The sequence below is a fragment of the Podarcis raffonei genome, chromosome 17, assembly GCF_027172205.1.
Source record: "Podarcis raffonei isolate rPodRaf1 chromosome 17, rPodRaf1.pri, whole genome shotgun sequence".
In the NCBI taxonomy this organism is placed as follows: Eukaryota; Metazoa; Chordata; class Lepidosauria; order Squamata; family Lacertidae; genus Podarcis; species Podarcis raffonei.
In genome coordinates, this window is record NC_070618.1 from 30,004,740 (window position 1) to 30,022,009 (window position 17,270).

A 17,270-nucleotide genomic window follows, 5' to 3' on the forward strand; every position below is an offset into this window, starting at 1 on the left:
TTGTCCCACCTGGCTTGCAGATCCTGGCAGAGCGCAGCTGTGTCTTCTTCTTTTTTCCTAGACGCAGCTAATTCTGCGTAGAGCGTTGACACCGCTTCCTGCAATTGCTTGACTTTTTCCTCAGTCGTCATCTTTGCCTATCTCCGTGAGCTCGCAGAGTTTATTTGAGATGGGACTTACTGTCAGCGCTGCCCAAGGTCCCAGCTCACACAAGACCAACGCTGCTTCTTGCTCAAGTTCAAAAGTCTTTATTGAAGTTCAGTCTCATTTCCAGACGTGCAGCCCGCAACGCTACATCTATCCGTCAGATCATAGAAGTCCCATCTGAATCTCCGCCCCCCTGACACCAGCTTAAGATTCTAGCTTTACTCCACCTCTTTCTCTGTTCCTTCTTTCTCTGGGTCCTTCTGCTAGTCGGAGTCTCTGCCCTCCGAGATTCTTCTGACGCTGATTCTCCCGACTCCTCCTCCCCCCTCTTTCGGGCTTTAGGACCTGGCTCCCAATCCGGGTTTTCTGCTGTCCCGCGCTCCTCCACATTTGAACTTGGCGCGCGCGCGCAGCCTCCCACTTTCCTTCTGACCGTTACACTTGTGTCACTGCTCCCCCTTTCGGGGAGGCTAGCTGGACCTGCCCTTCCCTCCGTCTCCCCACTCCCCGATGGAGGAGACGCTGGTCCTGACTCCCATGCCTCTTCTCCCCCACTGTGCTCTGGTGGGGGAACTGGCCCTACTTCTCCGCTACTCCTTTGGGACTCCCCTCTGGTTCCCTGTTTATGGATCGTCCCCTCTGGGATTCGCCTCGCCCTTACCATAGGCGCCCCCTCCTGGGAATCTTCTGATTCGCTGGAGAAGCTCATGGAATCTCTCGGTCCACTGTCATATTCCCCTACGCTCCCCTCTGATTCCTCTCCTCCGCTCTCTATTTGCTCTCTCCCCTGCTCTTCTGCTCCTGAGCCTCTGACAGCAGCGATAAGAGGAAGCTCAACACTGCACACAGGGACCTATATAGCAATCAAATAAAATTGCAACAATCAATTTTCCCCAGCAACAATGGAGGTGCCCAATCAAATCCGTGGCCATCCAAACTAACCCGCCCACCAACAGGGGATGTCATGGTTGCTCCCACCGCAACACGTGCTCTCCATGAAGGACAACCTGCTTTGCCATGCACACATCAAATTTCAAATGGGTCTCCAGCAAAGGATGTTGAGTCTGCCCTGCTGCTTATGCAAGAGATGTGCCCCCATCACACACTATAGAATCATAGATTTTGAAGGGGTCCTGAGGATCATCTAGTCCAACCCCCTGCAATGCAGGAATATGCAGCTGTCCCATAAGGGGATCAAACCTGCAACCTTGGCATTAACAACACCATGCTCTAACCAACTGGGCTATCCAGGCTGACTTGATGCCTAGTTAGCTTTGCTCCTAGTCAACTGGAAGGGATTTGACATCGCTGTTGCTTGTTGCTGTTCTTCTGAGTTACTACTGCCTTAATTATTTTATCAGATTTTATCCCGGTGCCCTTCAAGGAGTGGGTGGAGGTATAGGTGGGAGAGACCCTTCAAAAACAAATCTTCATAACTGTGAGGTTGCATAAATGAGAGAGGCTGTCCCAAGAGCACCCAGTGAACTTGATGGCTGCTCAAGAATTTTAACACAAGTGTCTCGGTTTCATGTGTCTGTCACCTGACACAGTCACCTGACACTTTTGCTTACCCCTTGGCCATCTGATTAGGTCTGAGTGAGTGAGTGGCGGTCACTAGAAGCCTTGGGCATTCTGTATAAGTCCTGCTCTGTGTGTAAAGAGGATGCGTTCAAGACAATGTTGGGTGCTTTCAGCTCCACTCCACTTTCAGACTCAGTGCTTCTGGGGTCTTGTCTACAGTCCCCTTCAGGTAGTGGCGGAGCAAGCCGATCGGGCGCCTGGGGCAGTGCGTGTGCCCTGCGCCCAGGGGCGGGGCGAGCAAGGGCAGGACGCTCTGCGGGGCCTCCATGGGATCTGCCTGCCTCCTCCCACTCAACTGCCCTACAGCTGAGGGGGAGGCGGCAGGCGGACCATTTGGGGCAGCGCGGAGCCTGCGAGCGCCCAAGCCACCACATTACTCCCAGTAGAGACACGTGGCTCTCGCGCGCGCGCTGCAGGCCCCGTGGTGAGTGCCACCTGGCATTTTGTCACCCAGGGCAGTGGTGACACCCGGGGCTACCCACCCCCACCGCACCCCCTTCCTCCGCCCCTGTCTTCAGGCTGTACCTGCTGCTAGTTAATGCCAGGTCACTATTATGCCCTCCAACATTTCTCCAATGAAAATAGGTAAAGGGTAGAGGGACCCCTGACTGTTAGGTCCAGTCGTGGCTGACTCTGGGTTGCGGTGCTTGGCTCACTTTACTGGCCGAGGGAGCCGGCATACAGCTTCCGGGTCATGTGGCCAGCATGACTAAGCCGCTTCTGGTGAACCAGAGCAGTGCACGGAAATGCCGTTTGCTTTCTCGCTGGAGCAGTACCTATTTATCTACTTGCACTTTGACGTGCTTTCAAACTGCTAGGTTGGCAGAAGCTGGGACTGAGCAACAGGAGCTCACCCCGTCATGGGGATTCGAACCACCGACCTTCTGATCGGCAAGTCCTAGGCTCTGTGGTTTAACCCACAGCACCACCCGCATCCCTCCAATGAAAATAGGGATGTCCTGTTTCACAACATTGGGTGTCTTCCATCATATATAAAAACATAAGAAAACATGTATTAAAAAACCTCCCTAAACAGGGCTACTCTTAGATGCCTTGTAATGGTTGTATAGTTAACTTATCTCCTTGGCTTGGGGAGGGGGGGTCACATAACTCCATACCCTCCAACATTACACTGATGAAAATAGGGATGTCCTAAGGAAAAGCAGGACATTTTGAGATCATATCAGAAACCAGAATGGCTTCTGTACTCCAGGACTGTTCCTGAAAAATAGGGACACTTGCAAGGTCTGCAGTAAGCAGGGAGAGATATCTGCTCTTCCTACACCAGCTCTGTATTAATTAACACAGCTAATGTTAAGAGAGGCATCTCTTTGTGGTATGTGTTTTGTTTTTAAATTACTGTTTTATTTTACCCAACATCACGGACAATTCAAATTTCCCTCATGATGAAACCTGAAGGTTCGTGAGCAGAGCTTAAAAGGCAGAAATTCTGTATGTATTATGGAACTTTGACCTGTGAGTGCCCTCTGCTGCACATATTGGGTGAGATTCATCTAAGGATCTTCTCCATGCTTGAGCAACAGGGATCCTCTCCTCCTCCTCCTGTGCACCCCTCCATGCCATGAAATTGGTTTGGGGTGTTGGGAGAACCCCCAGAACACTGACGGAAAAAAAAAACATTCAATTACTTTCATGATAGGAATGGCATTGCCCCCAAAAGATGTTAGACTATTTTTGTATGCCACTACAGTGGCAAGCAACAAGGGTCTGTATAGTTAAAGCTATGGTTTTCCCAGTAGTGATGTATGGAAGTGAGAGCTGGACCATAAAGAAGGCTGATTGCCAAAGAATTGATGCTTTTGAATTATGGTGCTGGAGGAGACTCTTCAGAGTCCCATGGACTGCAAGAAGATCAAACCTCTCCATTCTTAAGGAAATCAGCCCTGAGTGCTCACTGGAAGAACAGATCCTGAAGCTGAGGCTCCAATACTTTGGCCACCTCATGAGAAGAGAAGACTCCCCGGAAAAAACCCCTGATGTTGAGAAAGATGGAGGGCACAAGGAGAAGAGGACGGCAGAGGACGAGATGATTGGACAGTGTTCTCAAAGCTACCAGCATGAGTTTGACCAAACTGTGGGAGGCAGTGGAAGACAGGAGTGCCTGGCGGGCTCTGGTCCATGGGGTCACGAAGAGTCGGACATGACTAAACAACAACAACAGCGGCAAGACTGCTGTTAGCTAAAAATTGGAAATCACAAGAAATTCCAACGGTGGAAGAATGGCAGATGAAGATGTTGGACTTTGTGGAGCTAGCCGACCTGACTGGAAGAATCTGCGACCAGAAGGAAGAGGAATATCAAGAAGGCTGGAAGAAATTTAAAGACTGTTTAACTAAATATTGTAATATAAGTAATTAGAAGATACTTGAAAGCACCAAACAGGCCTAGGATTAAAATAAGACTTAATTGTAAGTAAGTTGGATTTAGAATATTAAGAAAAGAGAAGAAGATAGTTAATTGCTAGGAAAAATGTTAGTAGAAGAATGATATTGGAGAGCTGTTATATGCAGATACAATGAAATTCAGAAGGGAGGGATTCGAGGAAGTCAATTAACAATGTAAGATAAATTAGGTTTTACAAGAGATATGTGTTAAATTTTTTTGTTTGACTTTTAGTCTCTGTGTTGTTTGTTTTTTCTTTTCTCTATGTAGTATTTGTTATAATTGTGAAAATCTAATAAAAAAATTTGGGGGGAAAATAAAATAAAAATAAATTACTTTCACGGTATAGTAAGAATATCCCTGCATGGATGTTCAAAAGCGGGCAGGCTATGAAAGGAATAAAGGAATTAGGCACATCAAATATATAGGTGATTCACCACTCAGATGATTGAGTCTCTTGCCACATTGTGAATAATGGTAAGGACAAGCCTATAACCTACCATGTGTACACTATTTTAAATTTTGGTCCAAAAGTATGAACACAGACCCTCCAAGGGTCCCTATTTTCGGGGGACGTCGCTGATTTAGAGAAGCCATCCTGGTTTCTGATTTGATCCTGGAATGTCCCGCTTTTCCTTAGGATGTCCCTATTTGCATTTGAGAACTGTTGGAGGGTATGGAGTTATCCGACCCCCCGAGCCGTCTTAAGTTTTAAAAAATGTTTAATGTTTTATTATGTTTTTATATATGTTGGAAGCTGCCCAGAGTGGAGGGGGCAACCCAGTCAGATGTGTGGGGTATAATAAATAATAATAATAATAAAAATAATAAATTTTATTTATATCCCGCCCTCCCCAGCCGAAGCCGGGCTCAGGGCGGCTAACAACAATAAAACAGTACAAAAGTACAGCATAAACAACACTCTAAAATCATTCATTATAATATCATCATAGTAAAATTATCATTACAGAATGGAACGTCCCTAATTTCATCTGAGAAATGTTGGAGGGTATATGAACACATCATCCCTGTGTTCAGCCAATTCTTCCATCTGAAGCTGAAGCTATCTCTAGTTACAACTGATTTTATCAGTAATTTCTTGAGACTTGACTGTGCCCTAGAAAGCCAGCCTCATTCTTCCATGTACATTTGACTCTGAAATTGCTAACATTTTCTGCCATACCTCTGAATTTAGAGGCTTTATAGGTATGGTTTTGATTCAGAGAGGAATTTAATGAGAGAGTACGACTGTACATATACCAGAAATATCTATTGATTTCTTAACATTACTTGCTGCAATCTAAAATAGGCCTTTCTTATCATGCTCCTGTGATCACAGAAATAAAATGTGTGATGCATCCTTTATTCATCTATTACTGGGTCTCTTAATACTGCAAAATAAGTAAGCAATTGAGAAAAAAATGCTAAAGGTTTAAAAAATAGTTTTTTAAAAAAAATACACAAAAGCTGCATCATTTAGATTTTATATGACATCTAGCTTATATGACATCTAGCTTCAATCTCTTTCTTACTAATTCTTTTAAAACCCTCTTGCTTCCTGTATGCTTACGCTGCATCTTGTATGTCAGGATTTACTTAACTAATGAACAAATCGGATGTAGTTCTTGCCTATTAAGCCAAGACCAGAGAGCAAGGGAAACTGGTAGAAATCGTTAGAACAGATAAACATGTTAAACGTTAATAGTTCAAGAGCTCTTTGTAACAAAGAGAATACTGCTGAGGTGAAAGTAAAAAAAAAATCACAAGAAGTGCCTGAGTGAGGTAAAACTCTGGCGCAAAAGTCTCAACACAGTTTTGTTTCTAAGTCTAAGTAAGAAGATTTCAATCTCCAACTCAAGTGAGAATATACCCATGTTTGAATAAGCATGATATTGTAAATATATTCTTCTCTGTTATATGTTTATGAAAGTAAAGTTATTTGGAAGATAAAGAGTCATCTTTACAAAGCAGCTATCAATCATCTAGAAGAGTTATTTAGCTTCCTAGCTGTAAGCTACTCGGTTACTTCTCATATAATCAAAATTTATGTTATATATACATAACAGGCAGCTAGTACAACATGTAAACGTTGAGAACAGACCAGCAAATACTGGCTGAAATTGGCTATCTGCAAGGGCAGCAGAGTTACAGGGGGTACAAAAATATACAAAAGACTTCAGGGTAAAGGAACTGAACTAGAGACAGTTGAAGTGGGTAACAGCACATCACAATTAGCTGACGTAAATAGACATTACTATGAATTACTAGCAAAAATTTGCACAGGGCATCTGTTGTGTAGGGGGAAGCAAGCAAGATTGGGGAAGAGAGCTTTATATAGAAAAAAAAAACCCAGAGAAGGGGGCTAGGTGCGCCCGACCTCAATCACTTTGGAGAGGCTTGTCAGCTGCTGCCAATAATTGAAAATGTCCACAAAGCTTTGCCTTTTTGCTTACTTTCCTCTCTGTAGCTGCAGAATATTCACATTCATGTCATCTGATCCTGGATAGCTCAGTTGGTTAGAGCTTGGTGCTGATCATGCTGAGGTTGCAGGTTTGAGCCCCATGGGACAGCTGCATACAGTGGCGTAGCATGGGGGGTGCAGGGGGGGCCGGCCGCACCGGGCGCAACATCTGGGGGGGCGCTCGCACTTGCAGCTCTCTGCCCCTACCTGGCTCACTCACTCTCTCTCACTGCAGTGCTGGCTGTGTGAATCCAATCCGAGCCACCGGGTCGCCGCCCACTGTGGAGGGGGGGAGTGCCAGGCGTGCAGAGCGGTGCGGAGAGAGAGCGAGGGACTCGAGTGCTAAAATCCACGGGTTAGGGGGCGCAAATTACTTGTCTTGCCCCGGGTGCTGACAACCCACGCTACGCCCCTGGCTGCATATTCCTGCATTGCAGGGGGTAGGACTAGATGATCCTCAGGGTCCCTTCCAACTCTGCAGAATCTGCAGTAATTATCTGGAGAAGGTTGTGCAGACCCACAACCTTCCCCTCTCTGCCTGCCTGAGAATTTTAAGCTTTGGAAAGAAAATGCGATGATGAGAGCCAATGACTTGTTTGAAGGCGGGTAAGGTAACTGAGGGGGATGCGGGTAGCGCTGTGGGTTAAACCACAGAGCCCAGGACTTGCTGATCAGAAGGTGGGTGGTTCGAATCCCAGTGACGGGGTGAGCTCCCATTGCTCAGTCCCTGCTCCTGCCAACCTAGCAGTTCGAAAGCACGTCAAAGTGCAAGTAGATAAATAGGTACCGCTCCAGCGGGAAGGTAAATGGTGTTTCCATGCGCTGCTCTGGTTCGCCAGAAGCAGCTTAGTCATGCTGGCCACATGACCCGGAAGCTGTCTGTGGACAAACGCCGGCTCCCTCGGCCTACAGAGCAAGATGAGCGCCGCAACCCCAGAGTTGGTCACTACTGGACCTAATGGTCAGGGCTTCCCTTTACCCTTTAAGGTAACTGAGGGGGACACAGGTGGCACTGTGGTCTAAACTACTGAGCCTCTTGGCTTGCCGATCAGAAGATCAGGGGTTCAAATCCCTGCGACGGGTTGAGCTCCCGTTGCTCTGTCCCAGCTCCTGCCAACCTAGCAGTTCGAAAGCATGACAGTGCAAGTAGATAAATAGGTACCGCTCCGGCGGGAAGGTAAACAGCATTTCTGTGTGCTGCTCTGGTTTTGCCAGAAGCGGCTTAATCATACTGGCCACATGACCCGGAAAAACTCTCTGCGGACAAACATCGGCTCCCTTGGCCAGTAAAGCGAGATGAGAGCAGCAATCCCAGAGTCATTCACAACTGGACTTAACTGTCAGGGGTCGTTTACCTTTACCTTTAAAGTAACTGAGCACACATAGATCATTGATCCTTTTTGAGAATAAATATTTACAGCAGACAGATTGCAGAAAAGGGCTGGTCTCAGCAATTTGTGATATGTTCACCGATGTCCTTTACTGGTCTAAATCCAGAATAGGAAGTAGATCTTGTGGCATCAGTTCAAATCTGTTGGCATTGTCCCTATGTGATCACCATTTGGGGTTTGTTTTTTTTCATTATATAGCAAAACTTGCTGAGCAGGAGGTTTCCAAAGCCCCTTTACTATTTTGTTGTTTATATTTTGTTATTAAAGGGCTTTTCCCAAAATAGCAGGGTTAGGGTAAAATGTTATTGGCACTACTCCCTGTACAGACTGGTCCCAAATGATCTTACCTGCTCTTCCAGCTGCTGCCGTGCTGTTAGTGGCTGCAGGTTGGAAAACTTCATTGGGCTTTACTCTTACCGTTTCATATAATTGTATTTGGCAAATTGCCCTTTCCAGAAAACTGATACACAAGGCAAGCTTTCAAAAGGGCAAACTAAAGTCAGAGAACTTTGAGGCCACTTGGTTTCCCTGCATATCTTTCATTAACTCTTCCGTGGGAGATTTTAGTCTATCGGGGTCTCAAAACTCATGCTGGAACGACTCGGCTGTAATTTCCTTAAAATCATATTTATTGTTGTTGTTGTTCAGTTGTTTAGTCGTGTCCGACCCTTCGTGACCCCATGGACCAGAGCATGCCAGGCACTCCTGTCTTCCACTGCCTCCCACAGTTTGGTCAGACTCATGCTGGTAGCTTCCAGAACACTGTCCAACCATCTTGTCCTCTGTCGTCCCCTTCTCATTGTGCCCTCCATCTTTCCCAACATCAGGGTCTTTTCCAGGGAGTCTTCTCTTCTCATGAAGTGGCCAAAGTATTGGAGCCTCAGCTTCAGGATCTGTCGTTCCAGTGAGCACTCAGGGCTGATTTCCTTAAGAATGGAGAGGTTTGATCTTCTTGTAGTCCATGGGACTCTCAAGAGTCTCCTCCAGCAGTGTAATTCAAAAGCATCAATTCTTTGGCAATCAGCCTTCTTTATGGTCCAGCTCTCGCTTCCATACATCACTACTGGGAAAACCATAGCTTTAACTATATGGACCTTTGTTGGCAAGGTGAGGTCTCTGCTTTTTAAGATGCTGTCTAGGTTTGTTTATTATTTATTATTAAAAAGAAGAATCCCATACATGGCAGCATTTAACAAGAGAAGAACTAACAGGGGAGAAAACGGGGGGAGAAAACAGGGGCAGCTTTTTCTTAGCATCTCTCTCATATCAAGTTTTTGCATCCATCGTAGGGGGGACACCTTGCTTCAAAGCAAAGTCTTATGTCGTTTGAGGAAAGGTTCTTTTGTCTTTGGATTACGTAATGCATTTAGTTAATTTTTCCATCAAGGTGCTGTTTCAAATTTTCTTGTACAAGTATTCCTGTAATTTGCCATCAACTGACTTTGGTGACATTTTTATGTGACAGCAATAAATCTTTGTCAGAGAAGCTTTGTAATGTGTTCTGTTTCCTTGCATTCCCAACCATATGGATATTAAAGAAGTTACAGCATATCATTCACTCAGAATATTGACAGCTGGCACCTGAATCTGCAGGGAACAAATTATTCTCCTCAGTATGAAGGTACAGTATACACAAACTCAGAAGCACTTTGCTCCAGGCCTTGTACCCAGAGCAGTTTTAAAACTGAGGTGCAATTCAGATTGAACCCAGATTAATCATGGGAATCAATGACAGTTGTAACTGAGAGTGACGATTTTTCCGCTAAGATCTATTTTCCTAAGCAGCTCACCAAACAATATATAATCAGCGTTAGTTGCTATTATGCAACTTTAAATTTATTCTTCACATTTTGAATAGCAATAATGCAATCACACCAGGATGAAATTACTTAATTTGTAGTGATTGTGGTAAAATGTTATGGTAGGCCTGCATTGGCAGAGTAGGAGACTCAAAAACGGTCATGTCAATTTCAGTCCCATTATGCTATTAGTGGCAAAATCAGATGCATCTGTAGGCATAATCTGGATTCATACAAACTTCCTTACACCTTTGTATTTAAGATTTGCATCAGTGTATCCCTCTAATTGGCAAGTAATTCCAACAAAGCCAGTTTTGCCCCTGATGTTGCACTGGCAAAGTTACATAACTTCCTAAGTACTACAAAAGGGCGGGGGGAGGATACCCAAGGGTTAAAATTGCGGTACCTTTATTTTTATGGAAATTTTGACATTGAACTTTCCTATACTGCTCTATCAATGACACTTCACATAATTCCACAACGAAAAAGATAGCTATCTGCCTCAAGCAATATCTGTTGCAGGGGAACATTGAATAAAGAATATTTTTATTGTAAAGTTATTTTGCAACTTGGAAGTTACGGATTTCTCCTCTTCTAAATACCTTGTTGCAGTTTGATATAAGGTTACCAGATTTTTTTTCAATGAATCCAGGGACACTTTTCAACTTCAATGGATTTTGTCAGGGGACTGATTTGTAATTCCGGGGACTGTCCCTGGGAAACGGAGATGTCTGGTAACCTTAGTTTGATAGCTAAGATGTCCAATTTTTACAAATCCTAGAAGTAGAACTTACCGTATTTTTTGCTCTATAAGACTCACTTTTTCCCTCCTAAAAAGTAAGGGGAAATGTGTGTGCGTCTTATGGAGCGAATGCAGGCTGTGCAGCTATCCCAGAAGCCAGAACAGCAAGAGGGATTACTGCTTTCACTGCGCAGCTATCCCTCTTGCTGTTCTGGCTTCTGAGATTCAGAATATTTTTTTTCTTGTTTTCCTCCAAAAACTAGGTGCGTCTTGTGGTCTGGTGCATCTTATAGAGTGAAAAATACGGTACTTCAGCCCCTCTTGCTAACCATTGCCTGTAGGAATAACGGAGACTACAGGTTGAACGCAGGCAAGCTGTGCAGAAGCGAGCTGGCAAGTATGCTCCAAGCAAGCTGCCGGCTAGCTTTGCCGAGGCTCGTTTTATTAGCAGAAGTCAACAATTGGAAACAGTAGTGAAACCACCCTGAACTTAATGTATTTCCATCTAACCACATTTCCATCATTAGCAAATACACATGTCAGCAGGTGTTTCCCTCAAAGTTTTCCCCGATATTTGATTACGTCTGCATCCCCGGTCATGCTCCAGCCAAGCGTTATGTCTAGCAAACAATTTGTGAAAGGACAAAAGGTCAGGGGGGAAACCCTGTTTTCTAGCCAAGAAGGTCAGGGAAAGCAAGCGTAACGCTCCTGGACATACTGTTGCATGTCTGGTGCGAGGTTTGCCTTCGCAAAGCGGAGCGTCACCTCCACAGTTGCCATAATACGTCCGGAATTTCCCAGACATACCCGGAATGCTGCAGTCGAAAGCAGTGTCCGGGCGGAAACCTGGTGAGCCTTGAAAGTAGGAGAGCAAAGAGCTCAAAGATAGAGGGTACGTAGCAGCACCCATAGAGGAGACGATGAGAATGACGAATGAGGAAGTGGGAGAGCCGGGGTGGGTGGAGATTCACTCAGGACAACGCCATTGTTATGTACTGAAGTTCTCACCCTGGGCCAGCAGGGGGATACTGTAGATAGTTATGCAAATAAGGGATTGAAAGTGACGTTCAGTGATTGGATAGTTTTAGAAAGTTGTTACAGTAACGTTGTACTGGAGCTCTGTATAAGCAGGCTGACTGAACCCTGCAGTTCAACTTAACAGCCTTCATCCAAGAGGCTGGATTCTATAGCTTCTCTCTGTAAATATTGAATAAAAAAGACAGTAAGAAACCTCCCCTTGTTGAAGAAATTTAAAGAATATTTAGCTAAATATTGTGATAGAAGATAATTAGAAAATTCTTGGAAGTAGCAAATAGGCTTAGGGGTAGAATAAGGATATGTGTTAGTAAATATTAAGGATTAGAATATTAATAAAGGAGAAGAGGTTAGTAAATAAAAGGAGTTAATATTATTAGAAATATGAATTTGGAAAACTGTTATACAGGTGATATAATGAAATTCAGTTAGAGGGGATTCGAGGAAGTCAGCTAATAATGTAACGAGAACTAGATATCGAAAGAAACCATTTTTCTTTGTGTTTAGCGTATTGCATTGCAATGTGTTTTTCTTTGTTGTGTGTTTTGTTATGTTATTGTTGTGATAAATGTGAAAATCAATAAAAATTTTGAAATAAAAAAAAAGAAACCTCCCCTTGTCTTTTTACTTATCTGGGCAACCAGCTGTGAGCTGCTGGCAGCATCCTGACAAACGGAGAACCGAACAGTAGGAGAAAGTTAAGGCTATGCCAAATCACCAAATGGCCCTTAACCAAATCAACTATGTAGTCACCGCACCCCAGCACCAATCATGCGCTGGAATGGAATGAAGTCATCCTTATGAGTCATAAGGTAAAGGTAAAGGGACCCCTGACCATTAGGTCCCGTTGTGGCTGACTGTCGGGTTGCGGCGCTCATCTTGCTTTATTGGCCGAGGGAGCCGGCGTACAGCTTCTGGGTCATGTGGCCAGCACATCTGGCGAACCAGAGCAGCACACAGAAACGCCATTTACCTTCCCGCCAGAGCGGTACCTATTTACCTACTTGCACTTGATGTGCTTTTGAACTGCTAGGTTGGCAGGAGCAGGGACCGAGCAACAGGAGCTCACCCCGTCGCGGGGATTCAAAACGCCGACCTTCTGATCAGCAAGTCCTAGGCTCTGTGGGTTAACCCACAGCGCCACCCGCGTCCCTTATGAGTCGTACTTAGCGCAAACCATTGCATGGCTGATAGCAGAGCAAGATAATGATGCTGATCGCCGAAACCCATTGTTCGGTAGACACAGAAATGAAATTTAGTCGGAGCATAGCTGCAATCAAATGATGCACTCATTTGGAAAATGTGGATTTTGAATGGTGGTGCAGAGGAGTCCTAGGTTTAAAACTTTGTTATTCTCAGACTATAGCAATATTGCCACCTTGTGGGGATTTCAGGACAATGCTAGTACGAAGGAATGGATTGAAATTTACGACCTATAAGACTTTTGTCCTGTCTGTCGTATATTAAACTGGGAAGTGAGAGAGTGGACAGGTTCTGAATTAAAATATTTGAGATAACTAAATAAATGTTCATCCCAGAATCGGCTTTGCCACTCCTCTCCATTTTCTGCGAAGGAACAGCAATTCCCAGATTTACAGGAGGCCGGCTCCAATTTCCATCTAAGTTTGGATGAAAAAACCAGGGTCATGTAAATTGGCCTTTGGCTCCAACAGCTGATTTTCCTTTTTTGCCCCATCCCTGCTTGTACCTCCATTTCTCAGTAATCTGTAACTTCTGGTGTTCCTAATAACGAATATTTGGTCAACCCCTATTTCATCCTTAAGTGTTAAAGTTATTGAAAATGAAATAATTTTTTTTAAAAAAAGAAAAACCTATTTAGAATGAGAAGAAGATGGAGGGAGAGACGCCCAAAGGCTTTTGACAGTATGAGCCGCCCCCTGCTTCCTTTGATTTTGCAGCGAGAAAAAGCTTTTTAAAAAGCTGGGTGAGAAGTCTCTTGCCTTCGCTTTGAAGTCCAATCTCTCTGTGATTTTTGTGTGTTTCTAATACATTTCAATGCAGGGAAACGATAAACAAATAAAACAAAAAGAAAAGTATCTCTGAAATAGTAAATAAAATGAAGGTTTAGAAATAACAGAAAAATAGAAATCCAGAAAACATTTCTTGACCAATTTCCCTTCCTCTCTTTACATGGTTCCTTTAATCTCCTATTTTTCTTCGTTCGCACCTTCAATAATAAATAATAATAATAATACCCCGCCCGTCAGACTGGGTTTCCCCTGCCACTCTGGGCAGCTTCCAACAAAATATTAAAATACAATAGTTCTTCAGATATTAAAAGCTTCCCTAAACATCTATCACAACCCTTCATGTTAACTCTAGTTATTTCTTACGCTCCTGAGAACATTACCATCCTAATAGGTCAAATATCTGCTTACAACACTTTTTCATATACACAATAAAAATATCCAATTCTCCTTATATCTTTTATCATTTTGATTTCTTATTCCCCATGATTTTAAAGTGGAAGGAGACTTCCAAAGGCAAAAAAATTCCTTGACAAGCTACGTAATTTCTGTTTATAAGTTGGTGATCGACTATATGGGACTGGCAGAGATGACGAGCAGAATCCGTGACCAAGGGAAAGAGACGGTGGAGGAAGACTGGAAGAAATTTAAACTTTATCTTAAAAACTCTTGTAAGATTGTGGAGTGTTAAAATGTCATGGTTTAAGTAAAGCAGATTTGCAGCGATAAATGATTGGACAAGAAGAAAGAAAAAGGGTTAAAGAAAGGAGTTAATAGGTAAATTCAGACCAGGGGTTGCTGAAAAAATTTGAAATAGAGATGCAGAAAAGGGAGGCATGGGGAAGTCGTTGAAATTGGGTTTATGAAAAAATTTTATGAAATTATACATGTTTATATGTTTGTTTGTTAGTGTTTGTTGCTTGTATTGTCTTATATGTTAAAAAACTAATAAAAATTATATATATATATATATATATATAAAAAGTAATTTCTGTTTATAAGTTGATTAGCAGAGATTAAATCATGCTGCCCAGGCTGCGTGGTACTGTTCTCTGCTGGGAACAGGGCTGCACAGCCAGTGCAGGATTAAACCTTGTCCTCCCGCCCATCAGCTGACACCACCAGTCATGTCAGCTGATCGGTATGTCATAAGAATTCTAAGGTGTCATAAATAAAACGCATGTTCGCAAGTGCACAAGTTAACATACCTACATAAGTACACAAACCACATGTCTGAAATAGCATAGAGAGCAATTCAGCAGCTATGTTTAGCCCCTAGTCAACCTCAGAGACCCCCTCAGGTCACATAGCAGGAAATTCCTGATACCTGAACTGCTTTGACAAGTACTGTATCTGTTAAATGGCCAAGCTGACCTGTCAAAAGGGCAGATATCCATGTATGCATGAAACAATGGAGTCAGGAATCCACAATGGATTCAGGAGTCAAGCTATCCACCATTTAAAAAGGCAGTCTCAGACAGGCCAAGAGAGTTCACCACCTCTGAGGGAGTCCATTCCACTGTTGAACAACCCATATTGTCAGATAGTCCTTCCTGATGTTTAGTCAGAATCTCCTTTTGTGTAACTGGTTCAGGTCTTAGCCTCTAGAGCAGCAGTAAACAAGCTGGCTTCATGTGACAGCCCTTTAAATATTTGAAGATGGCCATCATTTCTCCTCCTCTTTTCCAGGCTAAACATACCCAGCAACTTCAACCATTCTTCATAAGGCTTGGTTTCCAGACCCTTGATCATCTTGGCTGCCATCTTCTTCACACGTCCCAGCTTGTCAACGTCCTTCTTAAATTGGACAGTACTCCAGGTGTGGTCTGAACCAAGGTGGAATAAAGCAGTACTATTAGTTCCCTTGATCTGGACCAGGGGTCAGCAAACTTTTTCAGCAGGGGGCCGGTCCACTGTCCCTCAGACTTTGTGGGGGGCTGGACTATATTTTGGAAAAGTAAAAAAAAGAACGAATTCCTATGCCCCACAAATAACCCAGAGATGCATTTTTTAAAAAAGGACACATTCTACTCATGTAAAAACATGCTGATTCCCGGACCATCCACGGGCTGCATTTAGAAGGCGATTGGGCCAGATCCAGTCCCCAGGCCTTAGTTTGCCTACCCATGATCTGAACACTATACAGCGGTACCTCAGGTTAAGAACTTAATTCGTTCCGGAGGTCCGTTCTTAACCTGAAACTGTTCTTAACCTGAAGCACCACTTTAGCTAATGGGGCCTGCCGCGCCGCCTCTGCACGATTTCTGTTCTCATCCTAAAGCAAAGTTCTTAACCTGAGGTACTATTTCTGGGTTAGCAGAGTCTGTAACCTGCCTGAAGCGTCTGTAACCCGAGGTACCACTGTACTTCTGCTGATGCAATCTAGACTAGCGTTAGCTTTTTTGCTGCTGCATCATTCTGTTAACTCATGTTAAGCTTGAGGTCTACGAAGACCCCTAGATTTTTTTCACATGCGCTACTGGCAAGCCAGTATATGGGACGCGGGTGGTGCTGTGGGTAAAACCTCAGCGCCTAGGACTTGCCGATCGTCAGGTCGGCGGTTCGAATCCCCGCGGTGGGGTGCGCTCCTGTTGCTCAGTCCCAGCGCCTGCCAACCTAGCAGTTCGAAAGCACCCCTGGGTGCAAGTAGATAAATAGGGACCGCTTACTAGCGGGAAGGTAAACGGCATTTCCGTGTGCTGCGCTGGCTCGCCAGAGCAGCTTCGTCACGCTGGCCACGTGACCCGGAAGTGTCTCCGGACAGCGCTGGCCCCCGGCCTCTTAAGTGAGATGGGCGCACAACCCTAGAGTCGGACACGACTGGCCCGTACGGGCAGGGTACCTTTACTGGCAAGCCAGATGTCCCCCATCTTATATTTGTGCAGCTGGTTATTCCTGCCTAAGTTTACAGCCCTACATTGAACCTTATTGAAATTCATTTTGTAGTTTAGGCCCAGTTCTCCAATATATTAAGGTCATATTGAATCTCAATTCTGCCTTCTGTGGCATTAGCTACCCCTCCCAATTTGGTGTTATCTGCAAATTTGATGAGCATCCCCTCAATTCCTTCATCCAAGTCATTTATAAAGATGTTGAACACCAACGGGCCCAGGACAGAGCCCTGCGACACCCCTCAAGTCACTTTTCCCCAGGATGATGAGGAACAATTATGAGCACACTTTGGAGCAGATATTCGTGAAGCCATCCCAGATCAGAATGCGGACTCAACCGGATCCTATACTATCTAGGATATGCACTACATCTCACATGGATTGCCAAAACTGACACTGCTGACATGGGTTGCCATACGTATGATTTTCCCAGACATTTTAGCGATTTCCATCTGGACACTACTTCTGACGGCAGTATTCCCGATGTGTCCAGGAAATTCCGGACGTATGGCAACCATACTTTTAATCAGTGTGTATTTATGTATATGGCAACTATACTTTTAATCAGTGTACATTTATGTATGTGTATAAATACACTGATTAAAAGTACGGTTGCCATACATTTGGAATTTCCTGGACACATCTGGAATACTGCAGTCGGAAGCAGTGTGTGTATGTGTGTGTGTGTGTGTATGCATATGCATATGTATTTTGATTGAAATGCAGAGTGTCTGAGGACCGGGACATTCTCAGGGAAACCAAAATGCTTGTCTACAAAGCTATTGTGCTACAACCTTACTGTATGCTTGTGAAACATGGAGCACTTATAAAC